Consider the following 22,924-nt stretch of genomic DNA (forward strand, 5'->3'; position numbering starts at 1 on the left):
ACTTTATTTGGTATCCTATGTATTTGAATATCAATTTTGTGTAACCTGAGGTTGACACTTACAAAATTTTATCAAGATTTTTTTTTTCATTTTTAAAGAACAGCTTTGAGATACATAAATCACAACAATTTTTTGAATTTTAGCATGGTTACAGAATTGTGCATTCATTACATAGTTAATTCATAATTTATAGTTAATTGCAGGACATTTCCATGTCCCCACAAAGAAACTGTGGTTCTGGTAGCTACTCTCCATCTTTCCTTCCTCCAGTAATGCCCAGAAACTATATTCTGTGTATTTGCCTTTCCAGATACTTTAACCTTTAGTGTTTGGCTTCTCTCATTAAGGATGCTTTTAGGTGGTTCATTCAGCATGAATCAGTACTTTATTCTCTTTCATGACAAAGTCATACCCTCTTCTGTAGATGTGTCACATTTGATTGATTGATTGATTGATTGATTGACTGACTTACTTTTGAGGCAGGGTTTCTCTGGTTAGCCTTGGCTGTCCTGAAAGAGGCTAAATGGATGGAGCAGGCTGGCCTTGAATTTAGAGATTTGCCTGCCTCTTGGCCAAGCACTATGATTAAAGGTGTGTCACCACAGCCTGCCTTATTTATTCATCCTTAATGGAGAAAATGGTGGGTTTGAGTAGTTTCCACTTTTGGGCAAGATGGAATAGTGCTGTGTATAAACACAAGGTCAGGAGTGGTACCTCTGGAGAGTCAGAGAAGGAGGAGGGTTGATGACTAGACTGGGCTGCATTGTGAGGGCCTGTGTATAAGAAAAACGTTTGTGTATAATTATGTGGATATGCCAGATATTTAGGGATGATTTACTAGATCAAATGGTAATTGTACTTAACATTTTGAAGATACACAGAGATTTTTTTAGTGGAGGGGGTTGTTTGAGACTGGGTCTCACATAACCAAGGATGACTTGTGTTCCTCAGCCCTGCAGAGACTAATTGTGTTGCCTTTTAGTGCTTATATCCTAGGGTCAAAAGAAAAGCCTAACAAAATACATTTGAGGTCTGGAAATCCACGAATGCAAGTGTTTGTAGAACAGTTAGATATAAGTGTATAGGAGAATGTTCAGAAAGAAGTAGCCAAAATATCCCCCCATTTTCCTCCCCCAGACAGGGTTTCTCTGTGTAGCCTTGGCTGTCCTGGACTCTGTAGACCAGGCTGGCCTCAAACTCAGAGAGCTCCACCTGCCTCTGCTTCCCGAGTGTTGGGATTAAAGGCTTATGCCACCATGTTCTTAAACATTTTCTTTTTCATAAATTACAGTTGTATGAATACAAAATGTCTTTTAGATGTGTTTTCAGGGCTTCTGAAAAAAGAAAATGTTTCTTGCACTTGATCTTTAACCTTTCTTCCCTTTCTTGCCCAGAGTAGGACTCCCCTCCCCCTGAAATCAGTCTTCTGGCCTTAAGATCAGAGCCCCTGCTATAATGAATGCTTTAAGGAGAGCCACTCTAAAGATCTAGCCCCTGGGCATCCAATAACAGCTCTGTTTTGCTGTTCTGCTCCTAAGACTATGACATCTTGTTTCTGGTGCTGCTGCACTTTCTGTCTTTCATTTTGTCCTTGCCCTTCATGAAGCCTGTCTTTTTGCCTATTTTACATAAAGATAATTGTCTTGTATGACACTTGGTACAGATCATGGCACAAATCCAGTCCCCTTTAAAGGTATTTGGGTCTGTTAGCATTATGTAGGATAAAGAGGTGGGAAGAAGGTACCAGGCACAGTACATCTACAGCTAGGAAATACCCTGATAAGCAGGAGTGTTTTCTAGGCAAGCCACCACAAGATACTATTATTCAACAGCTGCCTCTAGGTGTTAGGTCTCCTTCCTGGCACATTTCAGTAGAGGCTAATGTAGGAGATGGTATAAAGATGGGAATTGCCATCTTACCCCATGAGATACTAAGAACAGGATAATGGTATTAGTTGAAATGCACTAGTTATAAAGGTTATCTGTTGGCTCAGCTGTTAAGAGTACTGGCTGTTTTTCCATAGGACCCAGGTTCAATTCCTAGTGCTCACAACTTTCTGTAACTCCTGTTCCAGGTGATCTTTCTCACACAGACATACATGCAGGCAAAACACCAGTGTACGTAAAACATAAATTTGGGGTGGGGGGATCTATCTTGAGATAATTTGCTATAGTTGGGGGAAATGATCCAGCAGAAGCAGTCCTGATGATGTAACTTTGTACAGGAGCCAGAATATGCTGGTGGTGTGTAGACATCGGCACATCTTCATAACTTCACTATGAACATCCGTAACTTCATTGCTTCCCTTGCCTCGCATTTGAATTGTACTGATGTCCAGATTTGGTGAAAGTATTCTGATTCCCGGCAGGGAGAAGTTGGCAGTTGGGTGGGCTAAGCAAATGAATAAGTGTTAGGCTGGGATCTTGTTGTTGGATTTTGGATCTTGACAACAAGAACTAGTTCTTGAGGGAATTCCATTTTTGTTTGTATGAAATTCAAAGGTGTATCTTTTTTACAAATAGGTCAGATAATTTGAACATTAGCCTTGAATTAAGAGAAGTTGCTGGGTGTGGTGGTGTACACCTTTAGTCATACCCCTGAAGTGACAGATCTCTGAGTTCAAGGCTATCTGCTTAGCAGGCTAATCAAGGCTATATTGTCTCAAAAACAAAACAGAACAAACCAAGTAAGAAAGAGAAATTGAGTAAATTTGCTGTTTCTTGTATGCTATGATTAATGGTGTGCTATCATGCTTGTCTCCCCACCTTTTTTCCTAAAGAAAATCGTATTAGCCCTTCCAATGTGGAAAGGCTCTGGAACTATGCTGCAAGCAGTGTCTTGGGTAGCACTGTTTACCTGAAAGAGATAGCTGTAGAGTTCAGTGGGGGTTCAGACTCAATGGCTACCTATTTTTGTCCAAATTATGTTATCTCTGTTAGCCATAGTTCTGACTTTTGTAAAATGGGATTAATTTTCCTAAGCATTGATACGGAAAAGGTGGCTGAGTTTGAGGGTACATCTTACTGTTCTAGTATGCTGTTACTCATTGGGTGGGAAAGGTGGAAACCACTAGTATTTGTTTTGTTGAAAGGATTGAGAATATTTGTCTAGGCCTTTTCTACTTTGCAGTGGCCACTCTACTTACATGGTTTTCATTCAAGGTCAAAGTTGCTTATTTGTAAGCTGCTGTTACATCTAGAGACTTGGACACATTGTGGATAACGGTACCAGGGGAGAGGTATTGTTGGGCCTGGTCTTATGCAATTTCCAGAAATACTAATTAGTAATTCCTTTGTCATTGTATGTGGCTAATATCCCCACTTTTCCTACCTCAGGCAATAAGGTACATGATTACAGATGGTTTGGCCTTTGAGGTTATGTTTAAATAAAACAAACAAACTGGAAGAGGACTAGTTAAAGGGGGACTTAAATTTGAGGACTTTATGCCTGAAATAGTTGGCATTCACTTTGCAGAAGCATGTATTTAATAGGAGCTGGTAATTATTGTAGGGTTGAAATGAGAACCATATGGAGTATAGAACCTGCCAGTGGCGGGGGGGGGGTGTCACACAGGGCACTTGCCCTTGGGCTACTATGATCATCTACCAGGACCCTGTTTCTTGTATATATAACGGGGTAAAAGGGTAAAAAGTTTAGGTTCTAGAGTTTGGAGATTGAGAGAAGTATTGTTGCTGTACGATCTCTGTAGCCCAGGTTGGCATCTAACTGCAATCTCTCTTCAGTAGTCTCCTGAGTTCAGGGATACAAGTGTTGAGTCACCTCACCCAACAGTAATTCTCTTTTCAAACAATGGGTCATAAAATGAATTAGTGGCTTAAGATGTTAGAAAGGATTTCATACATTTCAAGTCTACGTCATAATATCTTTATATCTTTGCCTGAGTTTATTTGTTGAAATTTCTTTTTCTTTTCACTCCTCTTTAATTTTAGCAGAGACCTCTCCCTCCCTCCCTTCCTCTCTCTCTCTCTCCCTTCCTCCCTCTGTGTGTGTGTGTCTGTCTGTCTGTCTGTCTTTGTTTCGTTTCATTTCGTTCCTTTTCTTTCTTCCTTCCCTCTTCCCTCCCTCCCTTCCCCAAGAGTGATCCTGAATATGCTTTAGGGGAAGTGCTTTGGTCTTTAGTTTCTATTCTTTGTACTCAGTGCTTGGTGGAAGTTTGGATATGGTGAAGGCTGAGGAAGCAGGTAGTGTAGATCTTGTCAGTGTTTGAAACAACCCCTATTTATTTATAGACTCATTTGTGTGTTCCATACACACTGTGCTGTGTGGTAAGGCGCTTGTCTTCTATCTTCAGGTACTGTCCTCATGTCTTTCTTTTTCTTTTTTTTTTTTTCTTTTTTTGGTTTGGTTGGTTGAGGCAGATTTTCTGTGTAGTTTTGGCCGTCCTCAAACTCATAGCACTCTGCCTCCCCGAGTGCTAGGATAAAGGCATGTGCCACTGCGCCTGGCTCTCGAATCTCTTTTCTATATACTTGCATTGTTTGTGTATGTGTGCTTCTGAGCATGTTAGTGTACCACATATGTACAATAGTCCTTGGAATTCAGAAGACAGCATTGTAACCATGGAACTGGAATTGCAGACTTGGAATCAAACCTTGCTTTTTTTTTAACTGCTGAGCCATTTCTCCAGTCCACGTCTAGCAGAAAAAAGTCTTTTGTTAGTTTTCTTTGTATAAGTCACAAATCAAATTTGGGCTGGTCATACAGTTCAGTGATAGAACACTGATTTGACATGGGTAAGACCCAAGTTTCAGTCCCCAGTACCATAAAAATAGACTTCAGTATGGCCAAACTAGTTATAGCAAAAGGAAGTTTGTTAGTCTTTAGTCCAGCTGTGGTAGTACATACCTGTATTTCCAGTACTGGGGAGTCTGAGGCAGGGGGAATTGTAAAGTTCATACTGAGTTATACACTGAGACTTTTGTCCATAAAAGCAAAAGTGAACAAAAAAGATGATGTTTGATGTGAGGCTAAAGGCTCAAATGATGACTTCAGAGCTTATTGTACATTTTTGATATTCTAACCTTAAGGTCAAGAAGTGTTTCCTTACAGTAGAGAGCCCTTGTTGATGGTAGAGGACTCTGGATTTTGTCCGTTAGGTACCGATTGTAATACTTAAACTACCTTAGCTTAGGCACCTTTAGCTAGTTACTGTCCTCTGCATTCCAAGTAAGAGCTCTTAGCAGTGCCTTGCTATTTGAATATGACAAGCTAGGTTGGGTAGTTGTTGAGTAGACTCCTAAATTGGAAGGAGAGTGCAATAATAACATGAATACATTTTGGGTGGCTAAACAAAGGAAAGGTTATTTAACTTCCCAGGTCACAAGCCAGAAGTAATTGAAATCTGTGGGGAATGAATTGCTCATGAAAAGGCTAAAATAAAACTGAAGCTTCGCGTGGTAGTGGTGCACATGTAACCCAACCATATTTCAGCCAAAGAGCAAGACATTGCCAGGAATGAAGTTCCGAATTACCAGCATTCTCTCTTGGGCCCTTTTGAATTATGCCACACATTGCTTGTGGCTTGTATGGCATCTCAGAGGACATCTTCTTTTGGCCTGCTGCCCCCCACCTAGTGCCAGAAAACCAAAAAAGGTTTAAAATGAAGGTGATAATGGATTTTTTAAAAAAATCAGAGATAGTAATAGAAGTGAGAGATGTAGTTTACATCTTTTAATGTCAGGTACAGGGGTAGCTACTTTTGATGACTCAACTCTAGGGAGAGGATTTAAGCTGACTCTTAAGAAAAGTGTTGGGTGGACAGGAGGATTCTGGCTGTTGGTAATAGAATTCTCAGGCTGCTTGAACCCCCAGGAAATACAAGGACAAGAGGTTTACACCAGTAAGGAATTGCAAGGAAGTCTTGGTTTAGAAGCTAGCTAGGTAGGTTTCAGTAGACTTATGTGAATGACACTGCTGGAACATGGCTTGGTTCAATCTTCCATGCTTACAGAAGCAACTGTTGTAATTTCATGATTTGCTAAACTGTTTCTTTAACCAAGCTTTTGTAAAGTTGTCTGCTTAGCACTCAGATTTCGTAATCATAATAAGCTCCACTACAGTAGCCATATTCTTATAGTTCTTGCTACTGAAAGACACTTGTCAGCTGGGCGTGTTAGTGCACGCCTTTAATCCCAGCATTAAAGGTGGCAGAGGCAGGTGGATCTCTGAGTCTGAGGACAGCCAAGGCTACACAGGGAAACCCTGTCTCAAAAGCTAAAAAATAAAAAATAAAACAAAAACACAGAAAAGGAAAGAAAAAAAAAAAACACTTATCAAAATTGAAAGTACAGTGTCCAAGAATTAGAACAGTCAACTTTTTGCTAGAACATCAGTTGTTAGCTCTAGGCAGGGTTGGAGAACCCTTTAGAATGTGAAGAATGATGTGGTTTAGGGAGAAAAAGTGTATACATACATATACTTTGAATCTTAAAGACTGAGACCCACATTCAGAATGAATTTATCATATTTACTTTTACAATGATAGAGTCTATGATCTTAAGACATTTATTGGAGACTTTTACATACATTCTGCTTTTGTAGAGATTCACAGACTTTTTTTTTTTTTTTTTTGAGACAGGGTTTCCTGCACTCACTTTGTAGATCAGAGTGGCTTCAAATTCACAGAGAGCCACCTGCCTCTGCCTCCCCAAGTGCTGGGATTACAGGCGTGCATCTAACTGATTCACAGACTTTTGACCCCAGACCAGTCTGGAACACTCAGTAGTATTTGTAAACATCCATGAGAAGGTTTTTTAGAGTCCTCAAGTTACCTCTGTGTCAACGTGTTGCCATTTGGCTGGAATGTCCTATGCCTCCGTCTACTTACTGCTTGTATTTTTTAATGGGGATGAGGAATTTCAGAATGTTGTGATACAATCTATAGTTGAAGAAAGGTCTTTTTTTTTCCCCAGAACTTTGCCCTAACTTAGGCTTATTTCTGGGATTTGGTGTTGTCTGGAGCCTTTGCTGCAGACGGTAACCTAATAGGCCTTACCCAGTCTGATTTATTTGGTGGTGTGTTAGATATAGGTAGACTTAGAAGATTCAGTGTGTGGTCTTTTATGTGGCTTTGTGCCTGCTCTCAGTTATGGAACAATTGTTCAGCCATATACTTGAACTTGCAGACTGAAGAAGATAGTTTGTGGGAAAATACTGCATATCAGGTACATGGACACGTACCAGGATGTGTTTGGGATAATCGTCACTCTATTCTCCCTCCTCATATCACTGCCTGGTGGAAGAAATAAGAAATGCAATACCATAAACTTAAATTATTTATACCTTTGTAATTGGTATAAATTGGGTCAGAATTGTAAGAAAATAGAAAATAACTCACTACTAAGAACATTGCAGTGTCTGTTATAAACTCCTTTACCCCTCCCTACTTCTAAGGTTTGAAATTCTCTGTATACACAGTAATGGCTATTTTTCTGCCTTCATTTACCATTTTTAGCTCCCCCCACCCCTTTGGCTTTTCAAGACAAGGTTTTTCTGTGTAGCCTTGGCTGTCCTGGACTTGCTTTGTAGACCGGATTCACCTGCCTCTGCCTCTGAGTGCTGGGATTATAGTTGTGTGCCATGTGCTGGCACTGTTGTTAGCTTTTAATTACTCCCTTTTCTTTGCTTAATTCCATTTTTAGTGTAAAGGCCTGACTTTTATAAACTTAGGCAGTTTTTCTTTTCTATTCTGTAAGAGAAAAAAAGATTGCAGGAGTTTCTGTGTAAAATCATGTTTGTTTTTCCCTGTAAGGCAGTGGTGGTACACACGTTTAATCCCAGCACTCAGGAGGCAGAGGCAGAGGCAGGTGGATCTCTTAGTTCGAGGACAGCCAGGGCTACACAGAGAAACTGCCTCTGAAAAACAAAACAACAAAAAAATTTGTTCTGTGCCTGCTCTAGCTCCCAAATAATGACACAGAGACCTTTATATTCATTAAAAGCTTCAGGCATTATAGCTGGGCAAATACTGAGCTATTCTAACCTGACAATGCTAGTCTGGCCTACTTCCCATTACCTGCCATCTTACTCTTGCCTTGGCTATTCTTTCTCCATCCGTGTCCGCATGGTGACTCCCCCTCCTCTGCTCTCCACTTGAGACTCCTTCACAGGGATCAGAAGTCCCTTATCTTCTCCTGCCCAACTATTGGTTGTTCAGCTCTTTATTAACTAATCAGAAAGTGATTGAGTACAGTTACAGTGTACCAAGACAGGAGATGCTTCATAATAATGACAGTGCCCAAGTCTGGACTGCAACCAGATCTCTGGGTACAGAAATCAGTCTTTGAATACACAGTACATGGGATTGGGTAGATGTTTGGATAGTATGTGGTCCTCTTCGTTTCAGTTGCCACCAGTTCCTTGGCCACTCATAAATGGTCTGCAATTTCAGTTCCAGAGAACCTGACACCCTTTTCTGACTTCCTTGGGCAGCAGACATGCATATCGTATACAGACATACATGTAGGCAAAACACACACAAGTGCTGTCTTTGTGTAGAGTACTTTAATTTATAATCCTCATAAGAAGTTAGTTGTTTCTGAAGTACTTTTATTTATAAAATGATATGTAGCTGGGCACAGTGGTGTAGGTCTGTAATCCCAGTACTCTGGGAGGCAGATCTCTGAGTTCGAGGCCAGCCTGGTCTACAAAGAGAGTCCAGGACAGCCAAGGCTACACAGAGAAACCCTGTCTTGAAAAAAAACTAAACAACAACAAAAAAGTAATAATCTAAGGGGCATATGTTTGCCTGTATGTGACTCTTTGGTTTCCTTTTTGACACTCATGGGAAACTGTTGAGTCAACAGATTTGCTGCATGGGAATCACATCACCTTGGAATTAATATATGTCAAGATTTTAGCTTGCATATCTTTCTAATTCCAGGAATGAAGTTCCGAATTACCAGCATTCTCTCTTGGGCCCTTTTGAATTATGCCACACATTGCTTGTGGCTTGTATGGCATCTCAGAGGACATCTTCTTTTGGCCTGTTGGCTCTAGTTACTAATGTCTTTCCTTTAAAAGGTTGGAGAGCTGCTCCTTTACCACCACAGGCGCCTCCAAAGGCTGTAAGCTTGAGCACACCGCTGTTGGTTGCCACACTTTAGTGAATATTTAAGTAGTTTGTGCACTTGTGATCTATTTGGAAGTTGCTGTGTATTCCTTATGTTCTCAAAATAATCTTAAGAACTAAGTATTTAATAGTGTCATCCCCACTCTGTAATGCATGGATATAGCTCAGCCAGTTGGGTAGATTTGCCAGGTCATAGAGCTGGTTAGTGGTGGTACCTGGTTCCAGAACTTGCACTCTGGAATCTGCTTTTCTGCTTTGTGGGAAGAGGGAATCCATCTGAACAGCTTTGCTTTCAGCAGGTTTGGGTGGTACTTAATATATGTACAAAGACTCCAGAAAGGATCTTGAAAAAGAAGAAAGATCTCACTCTGATCATGGGAAAGGATCTAGCCTAGAGGCAGGGTTTTCATTGCTCAGCAGGGTGGGAGATCAGAAGAGGGATGAGAAAGTTTGTACAACACATTTTTATTCTTTCATTCATCTGGTCAGTAAAAGCAGAGCCAACATGTATTTCAATCACAGGTCATTCACTTGTATCCCAGCCATAGCCCCCTCCATCTTTCCCTCCATATCCCACCCTCCCTCCCTCATCTCCTCCCTGCCCCCTTCCAAATCCACTGATAGGGGAGGTCCTCCTCCCCTTCCATCTGACCCTGGCCTATCAGGTATCTTCAGGACTGGCTGCACTGTCCTTATCTTTGGCCTAGCAAAGCTGCTCCTCCCTGGGGGGTGGGGGGGAGGAGCTCAACAAGCCAGTCATTGAGAAGGCCAGGCTCAGGTTGGGATGAGAACATTGGTGGTAGTTTCAGCTTCATTGGGAGGGCTTCTCTCAGCTCCACCCCCAACTATTCGTTCTATTAATCATACCAGTTATTTAGTACTTAGTTATGTCTTTGGTTTTTTTGAACAGAATGTTCTCACCTGTCTCATGCTGAACCCTATTTTGTGATTGGAGCTTTGAGCAAGACTACTGTTTTTGGCACATTGTTTTGTATATGGAGAGAATGTGAACAAAGGTTCAAGCAGGGTTTGAAAACTGAATTATGCTAAGAAATGCTGGTGGCAGTTCCACGTAGAGTCAGTGGAAGCCAAGAGAAAGAGAAAGACTTAGCTGATGGTTCAGGTAGGGTGGCTTCCAAGTTGTAGATTTGGACTTTGTGCACTCTTGTGAGTTTTCTGGTGTTTGAACTTCCTATTTCGGGCATTTTTCTGTCCCAAGCACCGGGGATCGCACAGGTGCTGGATGTCAGTGCTGAGCAGTAGACAAGAACAAAGCATGGCTACTCAACAGAGCGCATGTGCTAATGAAATGAAGAGCATCTGGTGTGTCCTGCCATGAGCATAGGTTTATGAAACAATATTTTGAATTTATTTACAAATAACAGTACTCACTTTATTAGTTTGCTGTTCATTTGAGCATTTATTTTGTGTAGTCTCTTGACAGTTAAAACAGCTTGGTGGTGGTGGTATGGGCTCTATCTTCACTTTATATAGATGAAGAGCATAGAGTAAAGCCATTGCTCACTTTATTTGTTTGTTTTGCAGAGAGAGTCATCAGAAAAACATAAAATTCATTTTAATCAACTCTAGGGATAGAACCATGCATATCATTCTGTAAAAGATTCCTTGTACTTCTGTTTCAAATTTTATTTATTTACTGGCATGCCTGCTGCTGTGCCTGTGGTCAGAGGACAGCTTTGAGGAATAGCTTCTCTCTTCCACCATCTAGGTACCTGAAATTGAACTCAGGTCAGCAAGCCTGGCTGACAAGTGCCTTTACCTGCTGAGTCATCTCGGTGGCTCCAAAACATCTTTTTTTTTTTTTTTTAAGATTTATTTATTATTTATACAGTTTTCTGCCTGCATGCCAGAAGAGGGTGTCAGAACTCATTATAGATGGTTGTAAGCCACCATGTGGTTGCTGGGAATTGAACTCAGGACCTTTGGAAGAACAGTCAGGGCTCTTAATCACTGAGCCATCTCTCCAGCCCCCAGAATGTCTTTTCTATGTAAATGTAAAATTTAAAATCTGTTACTAATTGTGGTTATCATATTACCACATCATGACAATTATACTTCTATTCACTGTTGCTATGAATTTAAGCCACATTATTATATAAATATTATCAGTGTTTTTTTGCTTTGTTTTGTTTTTGTGTGACTAGCTTACAGGCTACTATTTACCAGGTATATCCATGTAGTAGCTTAATAATATATTATTGGCTAAAAATACTGTACTATGTGCCTATGACACTTGATTTTCTTTAATTTTTTTTTCAGTTTGTTTTATGTGTGTGCATGTTTTGTCTGCATGTTTGTCTGTGTATCACTTGCATGCCTGGTTCTTTCAGAGGCCAGAAGCGGGGGACTGTATCTCTGAAACTAAAATTATAGATGGTTCTGAACCATCATACAGGTGCTGAGAGTTGAGCCCAGATCCTCTGGAAGAATAGCTAGTACTCTTAACTGCTGAACCATCACTCCAGCCTCAGCACTTAATTTATCCCCTGTCCCCCTTTCTTCTTTCCTCTATATTTTTATTGTGCATGTGTGCACTTACTCAGTTTTGTATTTGGTAGACATTTGCGTAATCAGAATTTTTTAAAGTTTAATTTATTATGTATACAATGTTCTGCCTGCATGTATGCCTGCACGCCAGAAGAGAGCACCAAATCTCATTATAGATGGTTGTGAGCTACCGTGTGGTTGCTGGGAATTGAACTTATGCCTCTGGAAGAGCAACCAGTGCTCGTAACCTCTCAGCCATCTCTCAAGCTTGGTGGGTAGGTTTGTTTGTTTGTTTGTTTGTTTGTTTGTTTGTTTTTTGAGGCAGGATTTCTCTGTGTAGCCCTGGCTGTCCTGGACTTTGTACTCCAGGCTGGCATTCACAGAGAACTTGCTTGCCTCTGCCTCCTGGGTGCTGGGGCAGGCGAGTGCTATTGCTCTTGGCTTCTAAGAATTGCTTTTATTGGGGGTATAAAACAGATATATTAGGAGAGCGGCATTGTCATGAGCATTTTACATGTAAGGTCTGTGCAGCTTTCTTAGCAAATGCTCAGGAATGGAATTTCGGGGTCAGCAGGGAAGCTATTATAAAATGAGCAAGTATTTTCAAAACAGTTGTTAGCAGTTTACCTTGCTAAGTTTGTAAATGTTTGCTCATGTAAATGTTCACTATCAATAGATTAATACTGTTTTTGACAGATGTGAAACATCATTGTGACTTTAATTACAATGATATTGGTAGGATCTGAGCACTGCATCCTTGTGGATAAAGTTTGGTGGCCCCTCTACACATCATTAGAGTATCTTGATGGTCAGATGATCTTAATTTTTAACATAAGTGAATATATTAATTTCTCCTTTGTGTTTGGCAAGAACACTGCTCTGACATCAGTTACACTCTTTGTTGAAAAAGTTATAAAGGGCCAGTTATAAAGGTACTTGATGACTTGACCCGAGTTTGAATCTCAGGTCCCAAATGGTAGAAGGGAAATGACACCCAAAAGTTGTCCTCTGATTTACACAGGCGTGCAGCATATATATCCCACCACCAGATAGATCTGATAGAATACTTAAAAGTATTTTTTTTTTTTTTTAAGTTTTGGCATTGCAGTTTGAGATTTAGGTAAAGGGGTCATGCTGATTGTAAATAGACTGGTTTTTGTTCTAGCAAATGAGTTTGTTTGATTCTAAACCCAAGGTCCTTCCTGCACACTTTTTGTGTTCAAGATCCTCATGAGGTTGGAATACAACCGTGAGCCCTCTGCCTTAGTGTAGACTGTCAGTAATTGTTTCTTGATCTGGGTACAACTTCATTCTTTAAGCATGTGGATATTCAGGGAAAGTTGGCACTTACCCTCGAAAATTACTACTAGTGCATTGCTTGCTAGTATAACAGTGATCACAGCAAGACTCAGCATATCCCCGCATGGGCACTGTTGACTTGCAGGTACAAGGGCTTAGTCAGTCTTAGTTTACATCATAGCTGTTACATTCTAGAAGTGAAAGCACAAAACTGTCTTCTGAGAAGATACGGAGATAAATCAGCAAAGTACTTGATTTTCAGTCATGGGACCTGAGAACCCATGTAAATTTTTAAAAGAATCTAACTGAGCTTACTTTTACTTGTGATTTCAGTATTGAGGAGGTGTTGCCTGGTAGAGCTCTGGGGCTTGGTGGCTAGCCAACCTAGCCCCCTGGACAAGCTTAGGTTAGTGAGAGACTGTCTCAAATAAAAGGAGGAGGGGATGGTGAGGTAGATGTCACAAGGCTGTTTCCAAGGCCTTCTTATTCCCCGCTTAAAAGTTGTTGCAGGAAGCCCGAAGGCATTAAGCCTTTTGGGTAGAAATGGTTGTTTAGACTATCAAGGACCATTTGCCCGTACACAGTGTGAGCTCCTGTAAGCAAACAGACAGCAGGGGATCTGGTGGCTTTTGGCATTTGTGCCACATGTCTTCTGAATGATTAGTGAAGGTTTGGAATGGATTAGAATTGTATGGGAGGTTTAAAGATAGTAGGCAGGGAGAACAGCTTTAACTGTTCTTCCAGGTGAAGGTAGGTAATGACCATGCAGGATCAGTGGACATTTCTTTTCAATTCTACTCTTTAAGTCGTCAGATGTCAGAGTGAGGGCTCAGATATTCAAAGGTCATAGAACCTTGCACATGGCTTGCTAGTGGGGTCTCTTGTCTTGAAGTGTTTCATAGATTTTTTCAGGGGCAGAGTCCTGCTACCTTGGTCAGGCTGACCTTAAATTGATTGTTCTGCCTCAGCCTTCTGAGAAGACCTAACGATACATGCCACTGTGCCTGGTGTTGCTGCTGTTGGTCAGGTGCTTTGTCAGGTCTTTCACAATGAAAGCTGTTGTAACAGGGAGAGTAATAATTAGCCAAGCCATCAGATAGATGCTTAATGAACCCTTTCTTCATTCTGATGGCTATACTTGGAAAACTGGGGAGCAACTATCTGTTGACCCACAGCTTAAGGTCACAGGTAAGGTGTGGGCACAGTTGAATTTGTTGTGTTGTGTTGTCCCGTGAGCTCACTCTGCGATCCATCTCCCCTTCCTCCGTGTGCTGGGATTGAAGGCATGCTACGCCGCCGCGACTGCCGCCACCACCACCTGGCATGGGCCTAGTTTTGATTCTGAGTGTAGCTTGCCTTGGGAATGTCAAGATAGGTATTACATGCCGGGTGGCCTCTTCACCAGCTTTTCTCATTTTATTGCCGTGATAGTTGTATGTTTTATTTAAACTCAGGGTCCCATAGACAGATTTGTCCTTTTTAGTACTGCTTTTTTTACTTTAAAATTGGGCTAAAGTCTTTCAGGAAATATTAATATGAAAAAACACTCAAAAGTATCTTTGCTCTATTAACACAGTTGAGTTACCTCAAAAGGTTAACTATAAATTAGGCACTTTGAATTGCTGTGTATTAGTTTTCCTTTGAAATAGGACTTTCCTTCAATGAGTATGAAGGCAGGGATCATACAACCTACAGTTTTTCTTTTTTCTTTTTCATACAGGGTCTCATGTAGCACAGGCTTCCCAGTGCTGCAGTCACAGTTTTGCCCTACCTGACACACACTGATGATTATTATTTTTTATAAATACAAAAGGCTTCATGAATTTGCATGTCATCCTTGCACAGGGACCATGCTAATCTTCCTTGTATCATTCCAGTTTTGGTTTATGTGCTGCTAAAGCAAGCACTTTATTATTACTTTGTTAAGATTGTGGTATTGGGGCTGGAAAGATGGCTTAGCAGCTAACAATGCTGGCTAATCAGAGGACCCAAGTTTGATTCCCAGTACCCATATGGCTGGTCAAAATTGTTCTATTTCAAGGGAGCTGACACCCTCTTCTGGCCTCTGAAAGTACCAGGCATTCACATGGAACCAGGCGTGTAGGCAAAACACCTATCATGTAGATGCGCATGCACACACATTGTCTTTATTGCTGCTTTGCCCCCCCCTCTAAAAATAAGGGTCTTACTATAGGCTTGGCTGGGTCAGAGTTGCCTATGTAGATCAAGGTGGCTTCAAATTCATAGGTGTCCTCCTACCTCAGTTGCTTTGCTTTTGTAACTATTACCACAAGTATTCAAGTCACCAGCACCATTACTTTACCTAAGAGACTTTTCATCAGAAACAAGTTTTGTAATTAAGGTTTTCAGCAAACCATGTTCCACTTTAGTTTTAGAGACGTTTTTAACATTAGCGGAACAAATAAGTCTAGTTTGAGGTTTTATTCATGTGATGGAACACATGGTACATTTTGTAAGTTGTGAGCTTGAAAATGGTTTTCTGTTTCTGAATGTGTGCATTTAAAAATATGTATATGAATGTTTTGTCTACACATGTAATGTTTGTGCATGCATGGTGCCCTCACATCAGAAGTGGGCATTGGATCCTCCGGAATTGTCATATAGCCTGTTGTGAGCCAGTGTTGGTAACTGAGCCCAGGTCCTCTTACCCACTGAGCCATCTTTCCAGTCTCTATGTGCACATCTTTTTGTCTATAGGTGATAACTTTCCTTTCCCACATTTGGATGTGTGCCTTTGAGACACAGTATCTTAGATATCCTCGGATGGCCTCAAATTTACTATGTAGTAGAAAATGAATTTAAACTTGTTTTATCTACCTTCCATGTGCTGAAATTTCATCACACTAGAGTGTGTGTGCATGTGAGCAAGGTTTTGTGTGTGTTATGCAGGTTAGTTCTCTATCTGTTGAGCCCCACATGTTAATTTTTTCCTAAAAGATTAGTTTATTTTTATTTTCTGTGTGTGAAGGTTTTGCCTTCATGTCTGTATGCACTGTATGCATATGTGCTTGGTACCTGTGGAGGCCAGAAGTGGGTATTGGATCACCTGGAACTGGAGTTAGAGTATGAGCTGTGACATGAGTGCTGGGAGTTGAACTCGGGTCCTCTGAAAGAACAACCAGTACTCTACCAGGTCATCTCTCCAACTCTTTTTCTTCTTTTGTTACGTAGCCCTAGCTGTTCTGGGTCCACTATATAGAACATGCTGGCCTCAAAGTCACAAAAGTAAGCCTGACTCAGCCTCCTGAGTGCTTGGATTAAAGGTCCTGCCATTCCCAGAATTACTACATTCTTTTAAATTTCATTTTTGTTTTTATGTATATGGGTGTTTTGCCTGCATGTATGTCTGCACCATAAATATACAATATCTTAGGAGGTCAGAAGAGGGTTCAGATCCCCTGGGAGGACTAGAGTTGTGAGCACCATTTGGGTGCTGAGAATCAAGTACAAGTTCTCTGGAAAAACAATCACTTCTCCTAACCACTGAGCTATCTCTGTTAAGGGTTGTTTTTTTTTTTTTTTTTTTTTTAACATTGTTGCTCTGTTTCTCTCTTAACGGACGTGGCTGTCACTCAAAAAAATGGCTATATTTTATTACATTATTTTATAAAGCTTCACAACACAAGAATTGAGCAGTTATTAATTTCTTTTTAACCCTTTAAGCTAATTTGGCTTCCCAGTGTACATCCCAGAGATGTATACTATAGATGTACCTTGTAGATTTAATGCTCCAGCCCATTCTGATACCTCTAGACCTCTCCATGGCTGAATCCTCTACTTCCTCCTCTAACTCCTCCTCCCCTGCCTGGCAGGAAGTCCAGCCCTGTTCTCTTCCCTGCTCAGTAATAGGCTGTAAGCTGCTTTATTGGTATACCAGGGGACAGTTTGGGGAGTGGTATTTATACAACATAGAGACAGGAAGTTCTCAGAACAAGGATTGCAATGGGATATTGGGGGAAGTACATAAGTCAGCATTTGAATTACACAGTAACCTTTTGCATCTCTCCAGCTCAAACACATGGGTTTTAAAAATAATCTCTCAAGTCATTCATTGAACCTAGAGGCACCACTGTGCAAGGTTTCTCCAGAGCAGCAATATTTTTAGTTTTTTTTTTTTAAAGATTTATTTTTTAAATTATGCATCTGTGTGTAGGAATGAGTGTGTGCATGTGGGAGGCAGAAGAGAGCGTCAGAGCCCATCTGTGAAAGTTGGCCATATAATTGGGCAGTTGTGAGCGATCTGATGTTGCTGGGAACTGAACTTGGTCCTCTGAAAGAACAGCATGCACTCTTTCCCCCTTGTTTTGGAGACAGGGTTTCTCTGTGTAGCCCTGGCTGTCCTCAAACTCACACATCCTTCTGTGTGCTAGGATTAAAGACTTGTACCATCACTGCCCTCTTAAATGTACCTAGTTCTTTTTGCTTATGAACCTTAAAAGGCTTAGGTGAGTGAGGTGCAGACTGTAGGTGCTAATTTTTAAGGTCTGATGTAGTTGAGGTTTCTTACACCCCTACCTATTTCTGGACCCTAGGTAGGAGAGAAAGAAGTTTAGAAGGGATAGGGACATAGACCTCTTTAGATTACTTCCTGCTGATAGGGGCCATCTTGTTCTTTGGGGCAATACCAATCTCAGTTGTCAAGATATCTAGTAGTCCAGCTAACAGGTAAATAAGTAAACGCGGCAGCAGCACAGACAAGCAACCTTCTTCCTCCTGCTGTCTCCTCGAAGCCCCCCTCCCCTGCGTTTCTCAAAGCGGCTCTCTCTTTCCCCTCCCCTCTGGTATAAATACCCTTTCAGAGTCCTCAGAGTTAAACTATCTCCAGCTGCCAAAACAAACAAACAAACAAACAAAAAAAAAACGGTGCCCCTCCCTGAGCCACACAAAGCTGTTGTCAGCCGTGGATAAACTAAAAGCATCTCCATATCCCACACTTGGGATACATATGTTAACATGTTTAACATAACTTGAGTGTTTAAAGAAACCAAAACTTACACTATAGTCCACTTGCTGTAAGCTAGCATTAGAATGCCATTTCATGCTCCCTTAAGTGATGGGGACTGACTGACTGACCACTCCAGTCTTGTCTGGGAAGTAGGAAGCATGAACATTATGCCCCAAAATCCATTTATGTTGTGCCACCAAAAGAACCATGGAATTATGTCACTGTTCTTTGTGTCTTTTCAACATGTGTTCTTGAGAGTTCTGCTAAGGCTGGAGAATTATAGAATAAAATATAATTGTCTGAATGAGCTCAAGGTGGGAGCAGTAGCTGCCCTTGGATACTCAAGGTCCTGCCCACCTGTCCTTCCATCCTGAGTTCTTATCAAGAGACTCAATTGATATTTTGACTAGGGACCTTCATCACCAATAATTAATACATAAATAAAATTTAAAGATTGGATGACTTTTGTAGCTATGGCAGAACTTGGTAGCTGGCGAGATGGCTCAGTTGTTGAGAACATTAATTTCTCATGATCCATGTTCAATTCCCAGAATACACACTGCAGCTTAAAACTCTTAATTCCAGTTTATGGAGAGGCCAATGCCTTCTTCTGGCCTCCAAAGGCACCAGGCATGAAAGTGATGCGCAGACAAAGCCAAGTCAGACACTCATACACATAAAATAAAAATAAAATTAATTAAAATGAATTAAAGAATTATTGACTTTCTATAGAAGTGGCAGAAATTGGGGGCTAAAGAGGTGGCTCAGTTGTTAAAGAGATGGCTCAGTCATTAAGAACGCTTGCGGCTCTTGCACAGAATCCACAAGCTAGTTCATAACTCTGAAACTACTAGTCCAGGCAATCTGACCCCTCTTTTGACTTCCATTGGCACCAGGCATGCACAGTACGTATACATACATGCAGGCAAACACTCATAAACATAAATTTAAAAATTAGGAAAGTGCCAGAACTAGCCTGAATTAGAGCACTATGTTTAAAATGTGGAGAGTGCTGTATCCATTCACTGCATAGTGATCATTTTACTAATAGAATGATATAGGGCCTTTTACCTTTGTTTTTTTAATTTTTTTTTTTTCTGTGTAGCTCTGGGTGTCCTTTGTAGACCAGACTGAGATTTGCCTGCCTCTGCCTCCTGAGTGCTGGGATTAAAGTGTATGCCACCAGTGCCCAGGGAGGGGCCTTCTATCTTAATCAAATGATTGGTCACAAATAGCACTTGTCCAGAAGTGATTCTCTCCTGCTGGAATGGGAGCATCATACCTATTTCTATGAAGTGGGTGTCTGACAGGCTAGCAGTCACCATATCAAGTGTGTTTGTGCTTAGATGTCCATTTCTACAAGTACTGTGGTGCTGCTGTAACTGGGCAAGGACTCTGTGTCAGCAGAAGTAGGCTGTTCCTGCAGTACTTTAATTAGTATAGCCAAAGAGATACCAGCATGTACCAACAGTTACCCAAGTGTTCTGGCCCTAGAAAAAAATGTTTTCATAAAGACCTGTTTCTATTTTATGAGTATGATTAGTTTGCCTATGTGTACATATGTCTGTATACCCCATGTATGTATGTGTGTGCCTGGTGTCTGCAGAGGTTAAAAGGGTGCTTGGATGTCATCTGGGCCCTGGAGCTCCGGGCTCTGAGGGGAATCAGGATTTTGTTCTTTTTGGATTAGTCCTGGCATCCCGTAGTTATTTACTGCATTTTCCCCTGGGCACCTGGCAGAGGAGCCTCAAAAATTGGCTCAGTCTGCCCTTACAAACACAAGCCTGCCCTTGGTTGTTAGTTGTCTCTGTATTGAGAAGGCTTCTCCAAAAATAGTTGAAAGAGGGTAGGGGTGATTATCATTAGATTTCCAGGCCAGTTCTTTGTATCACCCTGCTCACTCTTTTGTTCTCCTTGTCTTCCAGCCAACAAGATAGTTGTGTCCAGTTTTGTTCAGAACTGATAGTGAAGAAGCCCTCCTTTTCTCATTCCCGTGTTTGCTTTTGGACTAGACAAAACAGTGGATCTAAGAAAAGCTGCTCACCAAGGTGTATCCACTGAATTGCATTGGGGTTCTCCAGTCTAGAGACTTGATCCTTCCTCCATTGAGCTGTATATTCAGGCCATTATCACTTACAGCTTCAGAAATGTGGAGAAAGAAAACATTACACTTAGCCATATTCACGCATGTTTTGCCGAATACAGAAATGTTTAGCTTCCGGTTAATTAGGACATCGATGCCAAGTTACATTGTAAAGACTCACAGATTCTTGGTATGTCTGGTATGGCTTGAAGGTTAAGTGTCATCAGGGATGGTTTTGAAAATAGAACACTTGGCACTCCCTAGGGACCCCTTTATTGGAAGTATCAAAACCTATAAAGGTGTCCAAGACACTTCTGGCTCTGTAGTTCTGCACACTGCTGCTTTCTGCTCTTCCCCTGGTGAGGAACTGAATTGTCAGTACAAACCCACAGTCTTGTGAGGCAAGATACATACACTGGGCAAGTTGCACTTCTCCAGACTCGCTTGGCTTTAACTACATTAAATACTTAATATATTCAGTGTGTGCCCCAGTATGTGTGTGTGTGTATGTATGTGTATGTGTACACACACATACCTGCTGCTAGAGTCAGAGGACCCAGGTTCAATTCCTGACACCCACGTGATGTCTCACTGCTGTCTAGCTCTAGTTCCAAGAGATCTGATACCCTCACACAGACAAACATACAGGGAAAACAAACACCAGTGCACATAAAAATAAGTCATTAAAATGGCTGTCAGAATGACTGCCAGATAACTTATAATTCCACCTCCATGCTAATATGCATACGCCCCTAGTATCATGACAGCTGATGAATACCATGGCCTCTTTTGAGATGGAGGGACGTGATGGCACTTGAATTCCTGAAAAGTTTCCAGAAGATGTGTATATTCTTTCCCTTCATTAGCCTACACCTCCTCATTTATTTTACTCTACACCTATAACCTTCTGTCTGTTAAAGTTAAGAGGGGTGATTGCCCTGCCTGGTGTATGGTGCCACACACCTTTAATCCCAGTACTCGGGAAGGTGAGTTCGAGGCCAGCCTGATCTACAAAGTGTAGACAGCCAGAGTAACACAGAGAAAAACAAAAAACAACAAAAAAGAATGAATGGGGGGGAGGGAGACTGGAGGTTAAGAGAACTATCTGCTCTTCCAGAGGTTCTGAGTTCAATTCCCAGCAACCACATGGCTCACAACCATCTATAATGAGATCTGGTGCCCTCTTCTGTTGTGCAGGCCCATATTCGAACAGAACAATGTATACATAATAAACAAATCTTAAAAAAAAAAAGAAAAGAATGATTTGGAGGTTAATTTCTCCCTTTTGTTGGCTGAAGATAAGTCTTTATTGTTCAGTTGGTGCCTGGTCTTGTTATTGGTTCCATAGTTTACAAAGTGAAAAAGATCCAGTTTGGGGGCAAACTGGGTAAGATCAATTTACACACAGTGGTTTCTTTCTTTGGATTGCCTTCCTAATTAAAGATAGAACATACTAATGAGATAAATTCTAAGTATGGTTACCTAACTTCCTAATTAAAGTTAGAACATACTGATGAAATGAAAATTCTGACTGGTTAGTTGTAGCTATCATTCAGCAGTGCTTACAGTTGCAGTGTTGATTTAGGGGGACTTTCCTCTCCCCAGAAGGAATTGCATGCATCAGAAAATGAAACAGTGTAGCCTGTGGGTTCTGTTACTGTAATTTGCTTGAGAGAGTGGGATTCAGGTTAATTGGATCACACTTGACACTTGGCAAAGGAATCAGTAGGTAAAATAGCAAAGTATGTATCAAAGTAATAGATTCACTTTGAGGTGGGACAGTGTCCCAAGGTATCCTGAGACAGGGGATCCCAGGAACCATATACCTCTTGAGAGGAGGCCTGCTCAATAGAGACATTGCAGCTCCCAGGGGAAGAAGCTGAGGAGCCTAAACTCTGCCCCTCCTCTTCCTTTCTTCTTCTTCATTGCTTCTTCTGATGAGTCACACCAGGTACTAAACTCTCTTAAAGAGATGTAGTGGAGGGCTAAATCCAGGAGTGGCTGCCTCTGCTCCTGGGTGAGGACAGCAAGCAACTGGACAGACACAGCCCTTTATATAGGATTTCTTAGGGTCAGAGCTCTCTAGGGCAGGGATTTTAGAGTGAGGATTGTGGGATTTCAAGTCCTGAGCTTGGGGAGCTCGGATCGCTGGGCTTTCCTGTTTGGGATTGGTGGGTTTTAGTGGGGGAGATCAGGGATTGGTCAGTTCTCCTGCTGTAGTATTGGTAGGTTTTTGTCCAGTCTTTTCACCTCACATTAGCATAATCTGGAATGAGTCCTACTGAGGGTTTGGAGGTGGGGGAGGAGTAGACTGCTGGAGCTTGTTCAGGCAGGGGTCTGGCTACTTTTCTTTCTGCCTTGAGGTGTTATAAAGTTTACAGAGGCTCTCTACTTCAGTTTCTTTCCCCTTCCCCATCTCTCTGTCTCTATCCCTACGGCTCACTCAGTCCTTACCTCCCCCTTCCCTTTATTCCAGTAAATCTTATATCATTAAAAAAATAAATAAATAAAGTTTACAAAGAGTCCATGGCAAAGAAGTCTTTCCCTGCAGCATGACTAGCCTGCTATCATGGGCAGCTCTTGTGTTGGCAATAGGCTAAAGCAGGAGGTTCAGCAAGGCAGCAGTAGGCATTCTGAAACAGGAGAGGTATTGGCTTTCACAATGGCAGAAGGCTGAGGCAGGAAAGGTCAACATGGACAGCTCCTGCTGAGGCGCTGACAGGAGCGGCCATGGGTACCTTAGGGCAGTGGAAGCGGCAGTGGGTTGGTTGATTTTTCTCTGTGGCCACTGCTGTAGCCGTGGGCACTGCTTTTATCATTTAAAGGGTGTAAGTTTGCGCTGGATTTAATAAGGTTTTTCTCTTTCAGCACTCATATGTTTCTTCACCTGAAAGTTGAATGCATTTTGTTGCCGTTTCTATAGCAACTAGTGAAGTTCAAGGGAGCAGATTCTATTTTTGTGTCTAGTATAACAGG

At 41.4% G+C, this 22,924-nt stretch overlaps 1 protein-coding gene and 1 non-coding gene across 5 annotated transcripts in view; one reads left to right on the forward strand and one right to left on the reverse strand.

Moving 5' to 3' along the window:
* Nucleotides 1–22,924, forward strand: part of Brd4 (bromodomain containing 4) — a 71,703-nt gene that overhangs the window by 5,017 nt on the left and 43,762 nt on the right. The window lies entirely within an intron of this gene.
* Nucleotides 14,700–14,806, reverse strand: LOC132648886 (U6 spliceosomal RNA). The gene has a single exon (XR_009587270.1). It is a non-coding gene; the product is annotated as a U6 spliceosomal RNA (small nuclear RNA).

This window comes from Meriones unguiculatus, chromosome 17 (genome assembly GCF_030254825.1).
Source record: "Meriones unguiculatus strain TT.TT164.6M chromosome 17, Bangor_MerUng_6.1, whole genome shotgun sequence".
Taxonomy (NCBI): Eukaryota; Metazoa; Chordata; class Mammalia; order Rodentia; family Muridae; genus Meriones; species Meriones unguiculatus.